The sequence below is a fragment of the Ascaphus truei genome, chromosome 3, assembly GCF_040206685.1.
Source record: "Ascaphus truei isolate aAscTru1 chromosome 3, aAscTru1.hap1, whole genome shotgun sequence".
NCBI lineage: Eukaryota > Metazoa > Chordata > Amphibia > Anura > Ascaphidae > Ascaphus > Ascaphus truei.
The window spans coordinates 29,428,278-29,445,830 of record NC_134485.1 but is presented as its reverse complement, the minus strand read 5'-3'; the positions used below and the strand labels follow the sequence as shown (position 1 = coordinate 29,445,830).

Here is a 17,553-nt window from a genome sequence, read left to right as displayed (position 1 = left end):
GTGTGTGTGGTGTGTGTGTGTGGTGTGTGTGTGTGGTGTGTGTGTGTGGTGTGTGGTGTGTGTGTGTGTGGTGTGTGGTGTGTGTGTGTGGTGTGTGTGTCTGTGTGTAGTGTGTGTCTGTGTGTAGTGTGTGTCTGTGTGTAGTGTGTCTGTGTGTAGTGTGTGCCTGTGTGTAGTGTGTGTCTGTGTGTAGTGTGTGTCTGTGTGTAGTGTGTGTCTGTGTGTAGTGTGTGTCTGTGTGTAGTGTGTGTCTGTGTGTAGTGTGTGTCTGTGTGTAGTGTGTGTCTGTGTGTAGTGTGTGTCTGTGTGTAGTGTGTGTCTGTGTGTAGTGTGTGTCTGTGTGTAGTGTGTGTGTGTCTGTGTGTAGTGTGTGTGTGTCTGTGTGTAGTGTGTGTGTGTCTGTGTGTAGTGTGTGTGTGTCTGTGTGTAGTGTGTGTGTGTCTGTGTGTAGTGTGTGTGTGTCTGTGTGTAGTGTGTGTGTGTCTGTGTGTAGTGTGTGTGTGTCTGTGTGTAGTGTGTGTGTGTCTGTGTGTAGTGTGTGTAGTGTGTGTGTGTCTGTGTGTAGTGTGTGTGTGTCTGTGTGTAGTGTGTCTGTGTGTAGTGTGTCTGTGTGTAGTGTGTCTGTGTGTAGTGTGTGTCTGTGTGTAGTGTGTGTCTGTGTGTAGTGTGTGTCTGTGTGTAGTGTGTGTCTGTGTGTAGTGTGTGTCTGTGTGTAGTGTGAGTCTGTGTGTAGTGTGAGTCTGTGTGTAGTGTGAGTCTGTGTGTAGTGTGAGTCTGTGTGTAGTGTGAGTCTGTGTGTAGTGTGAGTCTGTGTGTAGTGTGTGTCTGTGTGTAGTGTGTGTCTGTGTGTAGTGTGTGTCTGTGTGTAGTGTGTGTCTGTGTGTAGTGTGTGTCTGTGTGTAGTGTGTGTCTGTGTGTAGTGTGTGTCTGTGTGTAGTGTGTGTCTGTGTGTAGTGTGTGTCTGTGTGTAGTGTGTGTCTGTGTGTAGTGTGTGTCTGTGTGTAGTGTGTGTCTGTGTGTAGTGTGTGTCTGTGTGTAGTGTGTGTCTGTGTGTAGTGTGTGTCTGTGTGTAGTGTGTGTCTGTGTGTAGTGTGTGTCTGTGTGTAGTGTGTGTCTGTGTGTAGTGTGTGTCTGTGTGTAGTGTGTGTCTGTGTGTAGTGTGTGTCTGTGTGTAGTGTGTGTCTGTGTGTAGTGTGTGTCTGTGTGTAGTGTGTGTGGTGTGTCTGTGTGTGGTGTGTGTAATGTGTGTGGTGTGTGTAACTCTGTTTATGGAATGATCAAACCTCTGTACGCACTTTGTTCCGCACTGCGGAATATGTTGGCCCTTTACTATTATTGTAATTACACATCATACAAAATGGAAGTAGCTAGTGAAAGGTTCTCTTTGGGGGGGGGGGGGGGGGGGGTTTAGAGCAAGGAAATAAATTGAAAGAATAATAAATGCAAGAAAGCCGAAATGAGAGCATAGCATTTCAGTTTTAAGTACACAGCCCTTGCATGGAAAACCATTGCATAAAAAATAAAAGGTGCAAGTGAGTCAACAGGAAGAAAGCCAGTCTAGTACGGGGCAGCAAACATCCGCAATACAGGTTTACCTACAGTCCTCTAAAATTGGTCATATCTACTTGAAATGCCACTGCAGAAGGGGACTATTTAATCTGGTAGTTCTGATTGGCCGGATCAACAGGTAACTCACTAGTCCCAAGGACGCAGTGAGAAAAAAAATACCAGACTAACAAAAATATAACATAAACCGGTATCTGAAGAGGAAAACATGGGTTATCAGAGGCTGGTGAAACCTCTAGAGATAAACACGATTACTGATGATTTTAGTTACATTTCCTGAAGCCAACAGAGATTCCAAGAATTAATGACTTTGTACAGATTTTCCTTCCAAAGTGGTTGCAGTGTGACAGTCGTCATTGGTAACCCAATTATCCATTTATTTATTATCGTTACTAGCCCTCAGCGATACACACTTATTTTTTGCCGTTATAAGTGACAACACAGAAATCAGTAGAGTGGTGGAAACAGCATTCACCAAAAGGTAACGACAGATGTACTGTAGCAGCGGTTATTGCTCCTGCTAGCACGTGGCAGCAGGACACAACAAGCCATTGCACATGCATTAGCCGCATGCAAAAAAGGGGTCAGGGCTAATGCACCAGGGGGTACAATCAAGTCCGCTACATCTGTACGTAACTTACAAAGTGGACTCAGATACGGTGTTTTATTCTATATCTGGCAGTGTTCGGATCCATCTTCCAATGAAAAGCCCTATAAACTTCAATGGAAATTTTCTTCCAAGAACAGCCCAAATGGCCACTTTGATATATATAGAATTACCCTCTTAGTTGAAGTCTGATTACCCAAGTGGTATTTCAATCCTAGAGACCCGAACAGGCAAACAGGACAATATTATTTTTTGTATGCAGACAATCCAATTGTCCTGAACCTGCATAGTAGATACTGTCAGTGATTCCCGATAGTCATTAAGACAAGCATTGGAAATCAAGAGGCAGACCATCCGAAGCCCCTATTCAATGTCCGGTCAATAGGTCTTTCCAGTGCTGCAGAGAAAAAAATCAGCTCTATTGTATGTATGCAAATCTTTATTTGTACAGTACTGTGCCATCCAAGTCCATAGCACTTCACAGCAGCAACACACGACAAAAGAATATGAGACTTAATGGGAATAAGCGCTACAGACATAAAAGTAAATATTAGGAAAAAGGAGTCTCTGTCCCCAAAGAGATTACAATCTAAATGGAAAGATGGAAGAGCTTCCTGACACAGGAGGAGTGTGTTATGGCAAGTGGGTCTGCAAGGGGCTAGTACTTGGGAGCTACTGAAATGCTTTGTTCAAAAGGAGAGTTTCAAGATGGGCCTAGTCGGATATTGAGAGGGGAAGGGCATTCCAGAGGTGTGAGGCAGCGAGTGAGAAAGGTTTTAGGCGGGAGAGGGCTTTAGATACAAACAGGGTAGACAGGAGAAATCCTTGAGCGGAACCCAAGAGGCGACCAAGTGTATAGCAAAATTAATGGGACTACAATCTTCTCCGGCACAGGGAGGCAGCTTTACGGCATACTGATTAAGGGACACAATCCCTGCATTCCTTGGTTATCCTATCCAAAAAGAATAATTCTGACACCTATTTTGGAGTGGTCCAGCAAGCATCACTGCTAATTAAACTTTTACTGTAGCCATCTGAATGTGTCATTTAACCAATACCAAAAACATTACTAGTGCCATTCTAACTTACACAATCATAAGGTTTCTTGCTTTTACGATTCCTAAAGCTTCTAGAATCCCAATTGTGAGATCTACTACACTACTGTAGTAGGGTAATTTATGAGCTGGTAGAGCATATCTACATTGGTTTATTATCTCTGTAAACAAACACAGGATAAACATACAAGACATAGCTTACTGAAAACGAAGACATTAAAACCTCTACGCTGCAGGCTGGACATGGTTAACCCAAACTGGCTTTTTTATACGAGTCAACACATTTCCTATGATTGCCGCTCTGGCTGAGACTGGATAATGACGCTGATTAACAGCATGATGAAGTGCTCTGAGATTGTTACTTGTATAACAATGTAACAGATGCAAAGCCGTTATAGATATTGATTACGTTACTGTATGTACATAACGACTCGTAGCCTAAAGCAGGGGCGGCCAACGCCAGTCCCCAAGGGCCACCAACAGATCAGGTTTTCAGGATAGCCCTGCTTCAGTACAGGTGGCTCAATCAGTGGCTCTGTCAGTCAGAGCCACATGTGCTGAAGCAGGGATAGCCCAAAAACCTGACCTGTTGGTGGCCCTTGAGGACAGGAGTTGGCCACCCCTGGCCTAAAGCCTGTGATTTCCAGTGAAAATGCACTTCAAATTAGCATATAAAATAAAATGCAGCGTCAAATGGCGCTGCAAGGTCAAGGCTATGGCAACGTGACGTCATGACGCCGGAGCCGAGGTAAGTGGAGGCGAGGTGACCACCGGCAGGGGGGTGCAGGAAAAAAAGTTTGCGCCACCTTGATGTACGGTACACCCGTGAGCACGTGACCTGTATATGGCATAAGGGTTAATACACAGCTATCTAGCTGATTCACTTTTCTGCACGCCTGACCACTAAAAATCAACAATATCACCCCTCAATTTGTTCCAATATAACATCTGTCACAAACAGCACACTTGTGATCACGTGACTTATATGAAACCAGGTGTAAAAGCAGCAGACCAAATAATATCCTACATGTGTGTTTGTTTTTAATAAATCTATGAGAAATACTTGTAAGTTTTTTTTTTGGTTTGTTTTATTACTTGAATTTTTATTGAATAGTTTTCAAAGATTATGGGGAAAGAGTATCTAAAAGAAAAAAAAGGTGGAGGAGGGATGCATAGATACAGATAGTTGGTAATATCACATTTGGAGGAAGGTTAAGGGAAGGAGGGACTTTTTTTTTTTAACCAAATCTGAATGACATTTTTAATGAATTATAATTTAACAAACCATTTACAAAGTCACATCCCCTTCCTCTTCTGAAAAAGGCTGGCACACCTCTTTTTGAGCCCTGCCCTCTCTCTAGCAGTGCACCAATTGTATCGAGTGACTGCCTGGTCAGATGATCTTCCTATTTGGAACTATGCATCCTTGGTCCTCTTCTGCTGCACTGACAGCAATTTAGTGAACCCCCGAGGCGAATCTTCACTGATCGATCACAGGAGAACGGATCGATTGTCAACTAAGCTAATTACTTATTGTGTGGATTATGTTGTTGCACAATTAATCCGCCGCCACCACCAAAGGAATTATTAAACCAGTACGCACAGAGCCTTTGGTCTCTGTTTATTAAAAAAACTATGCACTAAACACACAAATCTGTTGTAGTAAAATGTATCAGAAAATGTAAATTACTCTAAAAAGCGTGCAACAGTTCAGAGCCCAAAGTGTTACTTATTAAAAGTTGGCTTAAAAATACAGTGCTTAGGTTACAAAAAGATTATTACAAGAACATACAATTATAATAAAATGCAGACAATATAGATAAACCAAGAATTCTTACGTTACCACTAAAAATGTATAAGGTGTCTTCCTCACAAATGGTCTGATGTTGAAAAGTATGAGACTTCACGTATCTTGTTGACGTCAGATACTCCCCTTGGTTGAAATCCAACTCATAATTAAATGAAATTCCCTTCATTGAGATAATAAGCCCACCCCCTTCATCAGAACCTTTCGTGACGCTTAAACTTTGCTGTGATTATATTATTATTATTCATACATATACATATTATAAAAAATTAAAAAAAGTAACTTTGCTTCTATAATGCTCAGACCCACGCCATCTTCACTGTTGTGTCTTTGTACTTCATTATACATGCCTGGATATGAAATATAACCACATAACTTCTATTTTTTGCATGAGAAACAAGATTATACATAGAAACCCCTATTTTCTGGCATTTGATTCATGTAACCGCAACGGTTACAAATATCTAGTTATTCTTTCAAATTGCCGTCAGGTCCAGGAGTCCATATTTAACAAACTTTTTTGGGAACACCTTCTAAGCCCCGGTCCCTGGTATTTGCAGATCCCTTAAGAATGCCTTTCAAGGTACATTTAAAGGGTCCTGTTTTTTCTAATGTCAGGGAAGCCATATTTCAATTCCACCACTTACAAAACCAGATGTCCTTCAGTGCTGAATCACACGCTTGTTTTAGTTTCAGTTACGCCCCCTGACACTTACCGTTTTAGTTGGCGGTATCCTTGAATGTTCCCAGATCGCTGCTGGGATTATTCAATTGCAAGTCTGTCACCCTGTCAATTTATATCAAAATGGGAGACAAATCAATGGTAACTATAGAAGGGTAAGTCTTTTGGGGACATGGGGTTTAGCTCAGGAGAGCACCAGCAACAGTGCGGCTCAGAGGAACCCCAATAGTTTGAATTCAACGTCATGCTACAAATGCTAGTTTTCTAGGGGGAGGTGGCATTTGATGGAGCCTCATCACCTTTGACCCATGTCTCAATCTCATACGCAACAGAGAAGGTAAAAGGTGCAGGTCATGGATGTAGGTTTTTACAGCACCAGCCTTCCGAGTTTGAAGTCTCACACTTCTTTTGGATGCATGATGCACCCCAGCCAGCAGAGTTATAACAACCCAGGCTTCTGCAGATCTTACCTTATTACACAAAAGTTGCCAACACAACCAGTGAACGGGGAAACAAAACCAGGACTGGATCACTACGAGAGTTGAACTGGAGCCAGTTGGCACGTATTTGTATTCTGTGATTGTACAATATTAATACTCTGGGTTCCCTACTTCCTTTCATCTGCTTTTCCTGTATCTGATGATGACCCAAATGCTAAAAATAAAGGGGCATTTGCGAAGCTGGGAAGCTCATTTACTTCAAAAGTCAGAGAGATACATGGCTTTGTGATTATGCCCCAAAACAAAAAAGGTGTAATACCTTTGTCGCCAGGACATACAATATGCTGCCGATCTCTGATGGGATAGCGGTTACAATGAACCATATGTTTTCTAGCGTGACTTTCTCCAACACATACATAAAGACCAGGCACTCGCCAAATAAAAGATTTGTTGTAGTCCAACGTTTCGGCTGGCTCTGAAGCCTCAAGAGTGCTAACCGAAATGCTGGACAACAATACATCTTTTAGCTGGCGAGTGCCTGTTCTGTAGCCTTTATTTATGTTACAGTAGCCATTTGCACTGGTTTACAGAGCACCCCGTACTGTCACCATTTTGGTGGAGTGTCCATGTGTCCGTGTGTAATTTTCCCCGTCCCCTATCTGATGTCGGCGCCAAGTATGTGAATTAAAGGAGCAAACGATATCTTGTGAAGTTGTGTGTTCCCTTGAGTCGCGGTCACTATGCTACTTTCTGAAGTTAACGAGATTCAAACAGGACTCTCGGGAAATCCAGCAATGAACTCCAAAGAGGCAGCCCACTTTCTGCTGGGGAGATAACATTCCAGGTTGACATCCTGCGAGTGAGCCGGACACACACTTATATTCTCAAATGTAGAGAGAGAGAGACTCATACGATAAATTGCCGCTTTCATTTAAAATACTGTATGAATCCTTTGTTTGCCAATAACATGTCAAAAGCATATTTACATTACATACGGCTGCCCTCATAATGAGACAAAACCAGAAATGCAGCGCGGACAGGTATGCAAAGCATGTATATTATAAAGATATCACCAACTCAATAAAACAACCTCAAGCTTGAAAAGTTAACTCAAACCTGGTGAGCTGTTATTTGCACGAGCATTAAGTCCATGCAGCTGTGAAGCATTTCTGCAAGGTTAGACCCCAACTACGGGGCACGTTTTCGCTGCAGTCAATGTTATGAAGAGAAAAAAACAACATTTATATAGCTTCACCCTACAAGAGAAATCTATCATCTGAACACGGGTGTCAAGTTTATTTATAGACAGGTGATGTCAACATTTCAAGTCTTGCCCAGCATGGAAAAAAAAAATCGAACCGCGCCTGCGAGGGGGAATAAAAAGAAAAGAAATAGAACACTTTTGATTGTGTGTCCTGACATCAAAAGGGGCTGCCATTCTCTGAAGGCAGCGAGGAGGAGTAAAACACCTTGTTTTAAAGGTTTAGTCCTATAGCCTCACCAAAGAGAATTATTTCTCTAGCAACGGCTTTACTTACCACCTGTAATCTTGATCACTTACTGCGTTATGAAATCCTTTAGAAGTGGTCTATTTTAGGGAAATATTAATTCAGCAATCACCCCCCCCCCCCCCACCTCCAACCCCCAAGTCTATATAGCTCATATAACATTGGTATCGTAGCCCCCTCAGCATGTGATCTGTCTAGAGCAGGAGCGGCCAACCCCAGTCCTCAAGGGCCACCAAAAGGTTACATTGTAAGGATATCCCTGCTTCAGCACAGGTGGCTCAAGACTTATTTAAAACCAGAGACAACACATAAAACACAGACAAAGCTCAGTTTTAGCACATCCAGTGAAAATCATACACGGTACAGTGCCTAAATATATATGTATAAATATCTATTAAGTAAAATGGTCTTTTAGTTTGACATTTTTGGCCAAAATTGTTGTAAGCCCCTGAGCCAACGTCACGGCAGACCACAATTCAGGAGTCCCTAACGCTAATATAAATTCTTAATAACCTGTGTAATAACAGGAAGAATGATTTATAGTAAATCTGTCAATATTAGTTGCAAAGTTCTAAGTCTGATTGAAGCCTTTATTAACCTGTACATTACCAGGAAAGGCACTCTGTATTAGAGACGTCACAACCATCCTGCAAGCAAACAAGTTCCCCTGTGTGGAAGATGCTATGGAGTGAGCCCTTAACCATTTAAATGTGGGAGGGGGTGAGCTTAAATTTAAGCCTTTCCTGGTAATGTACAGGTTAATAAAGTGCCTTTCCTGGTAATGTACAGGTTAATAAAGGCTTCAATCAGACTTAGAACTTTGCAACTAAAATTGACAGATTTACTATAAATCATTCTTCCTGTTATTACACAGGTTATTAAGAATTTATATTAGCGTTAGGGACCCCTGAATTGTGGTCTGCCGTGACGTTGGCTCAGGGGCTTACAACAATTTTGGCCAAAAATGTCAAACTAAAAGACCATTTTACTTAATAGATATTTATACATATATATTTAGGCACTGTACCGTGTATGATTTTCACTGGATGTGCTAAAACTGAGCTTTGTCTGTGTTTTATGTGCTGTCTCTGGTTTTAAATATATATTGCCATGCTCAGTAGCACTCCTCTGTGACATTCATATGCTTATATATATGTTGTGGTTATTTTGGGGGTTCAATAGGAGCTTGTTAGGTGTCCAGTATATTTTACAATTGTGTTTCGGCTCAAGACTTAGCCAGCTGTGCTGAAGCAGGGATATCCTTACATCCTGACCTGTTGGTGGCCCTTGAGGACTAGAGTTGGCCGCCCCTGCTCTAGTGTTAAAAAAACATTATTTTAGACTAAAATGGGCACCAGAGAGAGCTTCCATTTTAGCCTCCTGAATACTTAATATTTCAAACGCCTACATCTCAAGAACAGAGACTCTGGTTTTATTTTTTTAAAGCTGATTTGGCAAAGGGAAAAAAATATATATATCTAAAATGCAAATAAAATGGTGATCAGCACAGACTGCGGCAAAAACAAACATTTCTGACCCCAAGTCACACAGTCATTTAGCGATTAGTTTAGGTGAAAATTTGTAAAAACAAACAAAAAAAACATTGATATTTAAAGTGTCCCATGGCCACATATTTTTGCACAGAAGATACAAAAACAGGAGCATGCGTATTTTGGCCAAACGTCTGAGCTGAGGGGACGTGCTTAGGCTAAGGCCCCGCTCCCAGAGTCAGCGCACCCACACTGCAGACAGGCGGTGCGCTGACATACACAGACCGCAATATGCGGTCTGTAGGGAGCGGGAGCCGGAGCGGGAGGTGGGCGGGAGTGGGAGGCTTGACAGGGAGGGGTGCCGTGGCTTGAGCGGAGGGACCCGCTACTCTCCCCCCCCCCCTCCCTCCACGGACTCGGGCTGGAGCTGCTGAGGGTAAGATTAAACACACGCAGGCACTCATACACACACACACACACACACACAGGCAGGCACTCACGCACTCATACACACACGCACGCCCACACAGGCAGGCACTCACGCACTCATACACACACACACACACAGACAGAGGCAGGCACTCACGCACTCATACACACACACACACACACACACAGACAGAGGCAGGCACTCACGCACTCAGGCACACACATACACAGACAGGCACGCACGCACTCAGACACACACATACACACACAGACAGGCACTCACCTGCTTTCACTCCACACTCCTCCCCGCTCCCCAAAGCCTCTCCTCCTCCCGAAGCCTCCCCTCCCCATTGGCTCACAGCCACACCACGTGACGCTTCAACGCTAGGGAACACCATTCTCTTGTGTCTCCTAGCGGCTGACGCGCCACAGCATGTAGTCAGCTGTGCCGCCAGGGGGGACCGGGACCAGCTCGCGAGGATTCCCCTGCTGGTGGGGAACTCGCGACATGGCCGCCCGCGCCAACGAGCGCAGCGGGACCGAGGCCTTACATCTTCACTCCTAACAGCACCATGTCCAATGTGTTTTTCTCCCAAACACCTAAATAGGACCATTAAGTACACAGCACCCTATAATTTATCTAAAACTTATGTCATTACATTACAACATGCATTTGTTAGCCATCCCACTGTAGATTTATATTTTGTAGAAATTATGATTAAACAAGCATATATAAAAGTGGTAAAAACTGTAACTAGTTACTAAAAATGTGCTTATTTGATATAATTTTAAAGAATTTCAAGCAAAATATCTACCTTCTTTAAAGGAACATACAACACCAAACTGAAATCCCTCCGGCTCGTTTATATATGTATTGAACAGATTGAACAGATACATTAAAAATGCCAAATTGCACCAACGCTTAAAAAAAAAAGGCTAAAATACAAGTCTGTGTGTAAGAGTGAGCTAGTTTGTATTAATTCAACTGAACACTAAAAAGCAAAATGAGTATCCCTCCAATAATTGCAAGTGTGTTCAATGGACCCTTGATTAGTACACGCAATCTGCAGATAACTAAGTATAATTAACTGCACCTCCCTGCTATTTACGCAGCAATCAGTGCATTGAAAAATCGCCGTACATAACAGATGAGCTAACAAAGGACAAAACAATCCGTCAAATATTAGTGAAACTGGATAGCAGACAGAGGGCATCACAAGCCATATATGGTGAAATGCTCAGGGTCATGGCAAATGGTAGTGTCTGACCAGGGCAGGCAGTAGACATTGTGATGGATTGCTCAGTCCCCCATCCCCCATTTACAAATTCCTTTTTATTTCAGTTTGGCCAAATGCAGAGTTGACTGTTAACCCTCAGACATGTGTTCAGACCTCTGATCTGCATTTCCTTTCCTTAAAAAAAAAAAAAAAAAAAAGTAAGCCGCTAAAAACAGACTGAACTCCAAGCTCCAGTGCCAATCCCAATGACCACGAAGGTAACTAAATTGATGCTTAGAAACTAACCAGGACATTTGTTTAATAAAATTTGCCAATGTTCAAATCCATCCACCAAAACGACCACATTTTAATTGCATCCAAGTTATGCATTTAAAGTTATACTCCTCCACAAAGGATGGGGTGTAGCCAGGAACAGATCCAAGAGCTTATATGGGTGTATGAGAACCTTATGTGGGAGTATAACTGTGGATCCTAGAATAAGGTAAGAATCAAGAAAAAGCGTGGCTCAGCTCAGGGGAACCCCAATGGTTTGAATTCAACGTCATGCTATAAATGCTAGTTTTCTTAGGGGAGGTGGCATTTGATGGAGCCTCATCAACTTTGACCAATGTCTCAATCTAATACGTAACAGAGAAGGTAAAAGGTGCAGGTCATGGATGTAGGTTTTTACAGCACCAGCCTTCCGAGTTTGAAGTCTCACACTTCTTTTGGATGCATGATGCACCCCAGCCAGTTATAACAACACATGCTTCGGCAGATCTTACCTTATTACACAGGGCAATTCACCCCGCTGCGTCATTTGACGACGCAATAAAGGGAGGGGGGCTCAGCACCCAAAGATTGCGCACCCCTGTAACAGTTAGACGACAATCAAAGAACCACTGGTAAAAAGTAGTGGCACAGAGATAAAGTTTAAATCTAGTTCATTTATAAAATGTTTTACTAGGCAGTACTGTAATACATTGAGTTTACCTCTCTTTTTCAAGTATGTCCTGGGCACAGAGTTATAGCAATACATGATTACATTAAATGAACAGAGGTAATACAGTCAATTCACAGACATTTCATGGGCAGATAGAGTTGGAAAATTGGGCACGGGTTAAAAGGGCTGGTGAGTTTAAGATTGAAATACAGCAAATTTAACGTCAACAAACAGTTAACCAAGAGAACAAGCTCTTTGTGTCCCGTTGACAGAGTGCTCATGTTATATTATTACAAGAACGTGCTCCTCTTTATTACATTTGCCATTTGTATTTAGTTATTAAAAAAGCTGCTGCTTAGCACTACCCAAAACATCACTTCAACCAATGGCTCTGTCCCTCTTCAGCACTGGTAGTGTTCCTATTGGCCTGCATGATCTACTGATATTTTATGCACCTGGGAATAAAGGAAGTCACATATTTTGTTTTCACTCATTTGAATACTCTGAGCCTAATCATTAGCAATGCAAACAGCACAATCTAGTTCAATGCTGACCTAATATTCCTAAACATCTCTAACATTCATCACCAATACAGGAACCGCTAAATGAGGCATAAAACCAATTTACAACTAGGCCTGTCTTGCACACTATCAGCTTGATTAACCATTTCACTGCACAAGGGCACTGTGCTGCTGGACCCAAGGGGAACGAAATGGTTCGCTTTCATGATTCCTGCACTTTAAAATGAAGGATATACAATATTACTCAGGCAGACTCCACAAATAGGCAACTGCTGACAAATAAGTATCATAAAGCCCTTCAAATCACAATATATTTATTATCTGGAGGCATCCTACACATACAGTAGCACCACAGAATCCCCTGCCATGGTCAGCGCAAATATTATGCAGCAAAATCCCCAACCAAGTACAGAGACCAGTCACAAACCAATTTCAGTGGCAACAATGTGAAGGGATTTTGCCTTGTGTGTGCACAGATGTTACCAGGGCCTGCTGGGGAAGCACATGCACCAATAATACAGCAGAGGAGAAGCCCTGTGCATACAGAACCCCAAACACAGGGAACATCAGCTCTGTGCTGCTATTTCACACAATGTTTTTCTTTTCTTTTTTTAACTGGTCAATAAAATGTATACAAGCCCAGACCCACCACCCCCTCCCGCCCCCCACAAAAAGAAAAACATGTATTGCATGCAATAAAACACTACACTTCTGTCATGGTTTTATTAAGATAAATACTGCTTACTGCAACGAAGTATAAACATGCATCTTGGATGATGTTGACATCATTATTAATAAGTCCCTGCAGGGGTTAGGTGACCTGTTCATATTTAATGTCACTGCTGGACCCATTTTCAGGGGCCACGACATGTCAACCAATACATAAAACAGCACCAGCAGGCTACCAAAGCACCCACATCCAATGTATTTCCTGCAGCTCCCCGAGTCCCCATCACATGTGCTGCCCCCCTGGGGGGGAGAGGGGCACGGTGAGAAGTGCTGCTGCTGCGCATGCGCATTGCGGCTCCAGACAGGGGTTTGGGGGGACAGATAAAGGTTTTTGGTCCATTCATGGTTCTTAGGGTCAGTGACAGTGATTCCACTTTAGCATTACACGTCTCACTGACTGCACTCTCCAAATACCAATCAGCCAAGTCCCCCGGGTTGTGCACAATAGATCCCGGGTGTGTGTTTACCATTATTACAGAGATCATCCCAATGAATGTATCCTGTGCGGAGGGGGGGGGTGTAAGGGGACATGTCAGAGGATAAATGAACCCCTTTACCCGCAGAGTGACCAGTGCGGCGCTGCGGGGGTTGAGATCATATTTAAACGATCAAATGATTGTATTTGAGATTCCATCACTGCGACTCATCTATACCATAAGCAATCACAGCAGCAACATGGGAGACACAGGCACCTACAGCCCCCAACATGCACCTACAGCCCCCCACTGCACCCAGCTAGTGACAGCTCCGAAGCACAAATTAATATACATACACACACATATGTGTGCGCATATATATATACATATAGCTTCAGCCCAGAGGCTGCTTTACAGCTGAGCACGGGGTATGACATGCTCGATAGATGCACAGACTCGCCTTTACCTGGGTGAAGGTTGCCCGCAGAGGTGTGTGCATGCAGCATCTCCCTCCCGGGGGTGCGGGTATCCGGGCAGAGGATGCACAGTCAGTGCTGGGGGGGATGCTTGCACTTTGCAGCTATAGCGCAGTAGCACCACCGGCAGCAGCACGAGACCCGCCTGTGCCAACCACTGCTGCTCCTGTCACACGCTGCACTGCAAGAGCGATGGGGGCGGAACTTAGCATCGCTCCCTCATTTGTCAACTTCCCTGTCAATTCTGTCTTGTTTCTGACCAACCAGAGAACAGGAGGCGGGGCCTTTCAGCACAAAGGATGCTCTCAGCCCCCCTCCCTCCAACACCCCCCCCCCCCCCCCCCAGGCCCAGGCGGTGCATGGTGACGTATCTGTCAGTAGGCGGGAAGTCAACAACAAATGTTATGAGCCGCGCTTGGATTTATTTTGATATCGGGAATTATTTTGAAACCGTCGCCAGGAAAACCGAAGTCTTTATACCGCTTTATTGATCCGGAGAGGGAGAAGGCCAATCAGCAGCGAGGATTTAACTGGCCGGGTTTGCGCGCGGCGGGGAGGCGGCTCTGTGATTGGTCGGTTGCCGTGTGAGCTCCTCCCCCCTGGCGGCCGCTCAGTAAACAGTGCCACCTGCGAGGCTGTGTGTACATAGCACGTGCTGCGAGCAGCGGCGGCAATAAGCCACGTGACCAGCCCATTCTAATTGACGCGCGTTAAGGGGAAGCGCATGCTGTGTGATTGTGTGTGAGGAGCACCAGGCTCCGGGCACGACCTGAATGAACCCTTAGACCTTGGACATAGTGACTTCTCCCGTGAGTGCTTTGTCTGGCCATACTATGGGGGGGGGCCATGGGGGGTGTGCCGAGGGACGTCATGGAGCTGGTTCGCCCTTATTGGGCGAACTGCTCACGTGACCGGCCTGGCGCGCCACGAAAAGTTTGGCCGAGTTCAGGGTGGATGCTACGCGACGTGCGCACTCTTGCATGCGCACGTCCGGCGCAATTTCGGGTTCAATGGGAGTTTTCAAACTGAAAACTCCACCGGCGGCAAAGTACAGCGTTGGCGCTGCTACATTTTGCCGCTACAACCCAAAATGATATTTTGGGCTACAGTCGCGTCACGTGAGCTGGTTCAGCGATACAGCTCCGTGACACGTTAGCCACGCCTCCAAACCCCGTGACCCAGCTCTTGCAGCCAAGGCACAGATCGCTGGGCTGCAGGAGCGAGCGGCAGAGGCACGCATGCACGTTCGCGGCCGTTGCATCCACCCTGAACTCGGCCTTTGAACTGATTTCTTGCGCAACCCGCGCCCCCTCCCGCTTCCATGCGCCCGCATGGACGCAAAGACTGCCTTAACCCTTTCCGGTCGAATGTCGAAATATATACAACAAAATATTTTTCTGCTTCCGGTCCAATGTTGGATCGGAGGAGGGAGGAGAGGGGAAGAGCTGGAGTGTGGCGGTGGTTTATACTGTGGATGCAATGCCACAAAAACGTGGGGGGGGGGGGGTTGGTGTGGAAAAGACAGCAGAAAAGAAGCTCTGGGTGCAGTTACATGCTGGTCACAGGCACAGGTTCCCCCAAATCAGCTTCACCTCACCAACCGCTTCAACCAGGGGCAGGTCAGACAACACTTAGGCTGCGTCCATGGAAGGACAGGCAGCGCTCAGCCGTGCGGACGCTCCGCGCTGAGCCCCTGTATCCTCAATGAGGATGCCTTGAGAGGGGGCTCACGCGAGCGTCCGCAGGCGTGCTGAAGCATTGGATTTTTCAGCCAACAGGCGAAGCTGTTTTTCAGTGCACTGTCGGCTGGAAACATCCAATCACAGCACAGCAGCGTCAACGTCACGGCACCGTGACGTTGACGACAGTGCGTCGCGGGCTATTGGCCCAGCGACGTCACTGCCCCGCCCCCTCCCCATCGCGCACGCTGGCTCGCCTGCTGAAGCCTGTGCGATTCTATGCACATGCAGGCGAGCTGCTCCAACCTCTATGGACGCAGCCTTAAGCTGCGTCCCCCCGCTGGTGCTGACCATGCTCATGCTTGAGAGCGGTGATGTCACCAACTCTCTAAGCATGAGCGCCGGGTGTCCTGTGTATTTCGCAAGCGCACACGGGGACTGCATTGGGGACATGGTGCCGCAGCCCGTGCGGAGGCGCGCTGAGGCTGAGGGAAAGCGAGTGCTTTCCCTGGCCATACCAGATGGGCCGTGGGGGGCGATCCCAGTGACGTTACGGAGCTGGTTCGCACTCATTGGGCGAACCGCTCACGTGACGTGTCTGTCGCATTGAGAAATAAATTTAACCAATTTCTCACGCACGCGCACCCCCTACTGCTTCCGCGCGGACGCACTCGCACGCCACATGGAAGCGAACACTGCCTTTAGGCAGTCTGTTGGCTAAGCGTGCGGACGGGTTCGCGCGGTCTGCCATACCATGTCCGAGACCTAAGGCTGTGGCCAAGCTGCCGCTGAGCTCGCTCATGCTTGAGAGTGGTGACATCACCAACTCTCCAAGCATGAGCACCGGGTGTCCTGCATAATTTTTAGAGCAGGAGGGGGGCGTGGCTATTACGGGAGCGGGTGTCTCATTGGCTGGATCGGCTGTGTGTGTGTCTGTCTGTCTTTGTATGTGTGTGTCTGTGTCCCTCCATTCTCTCCCTCCCCCTTCCCTCCTCTCCTTCCCCCGCTCCCCCTCTCCTCCATTCTCTCCTCGCCCCACCTTCCCTCCATTCTCTCCCTCCCCTTCTCTCCATTCTCTGCAACCCTGTCCTTCCCTTCCACCTCTCTCCGCCCTGCCCCGCCCCCCTTTTCACCTCTCTCCTAGTAAAGCAATAACTTGGAGATCCAAACAAGGGCATGATCCCTTTTAGTGCCATAGAGTGACTTCGGTGTATTGCATAACCCAAATAGTGACATTAACCATGCAGATCCCCCGGCTTGGATGGGGTTAAGGGGTGCACTGCACTCCCAAGCAACACAGCAGCAGCACTGGTACCTGCAATGTGTTTCCTGTGTTTACAGAGTGTGCGACTGGTGCAGGGTGCAGGCAGGTCTCCCAAACTGTGCCCCGGAGCAGATCACACACCGACACACACACCCTCTCTCCCCGCTCAGAATATCCTGCCTCTCACTCCCCATTGGTCAGAGCAGGGTCACATGAGCTCGAAAGTCAAACTCCCTTGTCTCCCCAAGCTTGGGAGTGCGTGCACGCCTCATGGGCGTGAGAATTAACTTTCAGAGAGGTAACCGCGTCATGCGCGGTCAGCGCCAGCGGGGACTCAGCCTTAGGGCTGCCAGTTGAAGAGCCCTGGTATATGTCATAAAGAACATGAGGAATTCTGATTAGTGATATCCAGGTAGTGCAAAAAACTGTTTTTAAAATAGCGTTGGACCAACAAAATGCAGATTTGTTGTAGGATACAGACTAATATAAGAGATTTTTACAGATTACATTTAAGGCTGCGGCCATGGTGAACACTGGAGAGGGCGCAACGTTCACTCGGCTGCTCCCCGCCGCCTGCAGCAGGAGAGATCTGTGTCCTGCATGCAGAGGAGACGGGGATGCGTGTCGGGGAGTGTGGCCTTGTCGTCACGGAGCTGGTTCGCCCTCATTGGGCAAACCGCTCATGTGACCCGGCTGCCGCGCAGCGTGAAAACAGATTTTTCTG

General features: G+C 45.9%; 1 pseudogene; it reads right to left on the bottom strand.

The window, feature by feature from the left end:
- LOC142491391 (rho guanine nucleotide exchange factor TIAM1 pseudogene) overlaps positions 1-14,074 on the bottom strand; it is a 184,912-nt pseudogene extending 170,838 nt beyond the window's left edge.
- Positions 14,075-17,553: the final 3,479 nt, after the last annotated feature.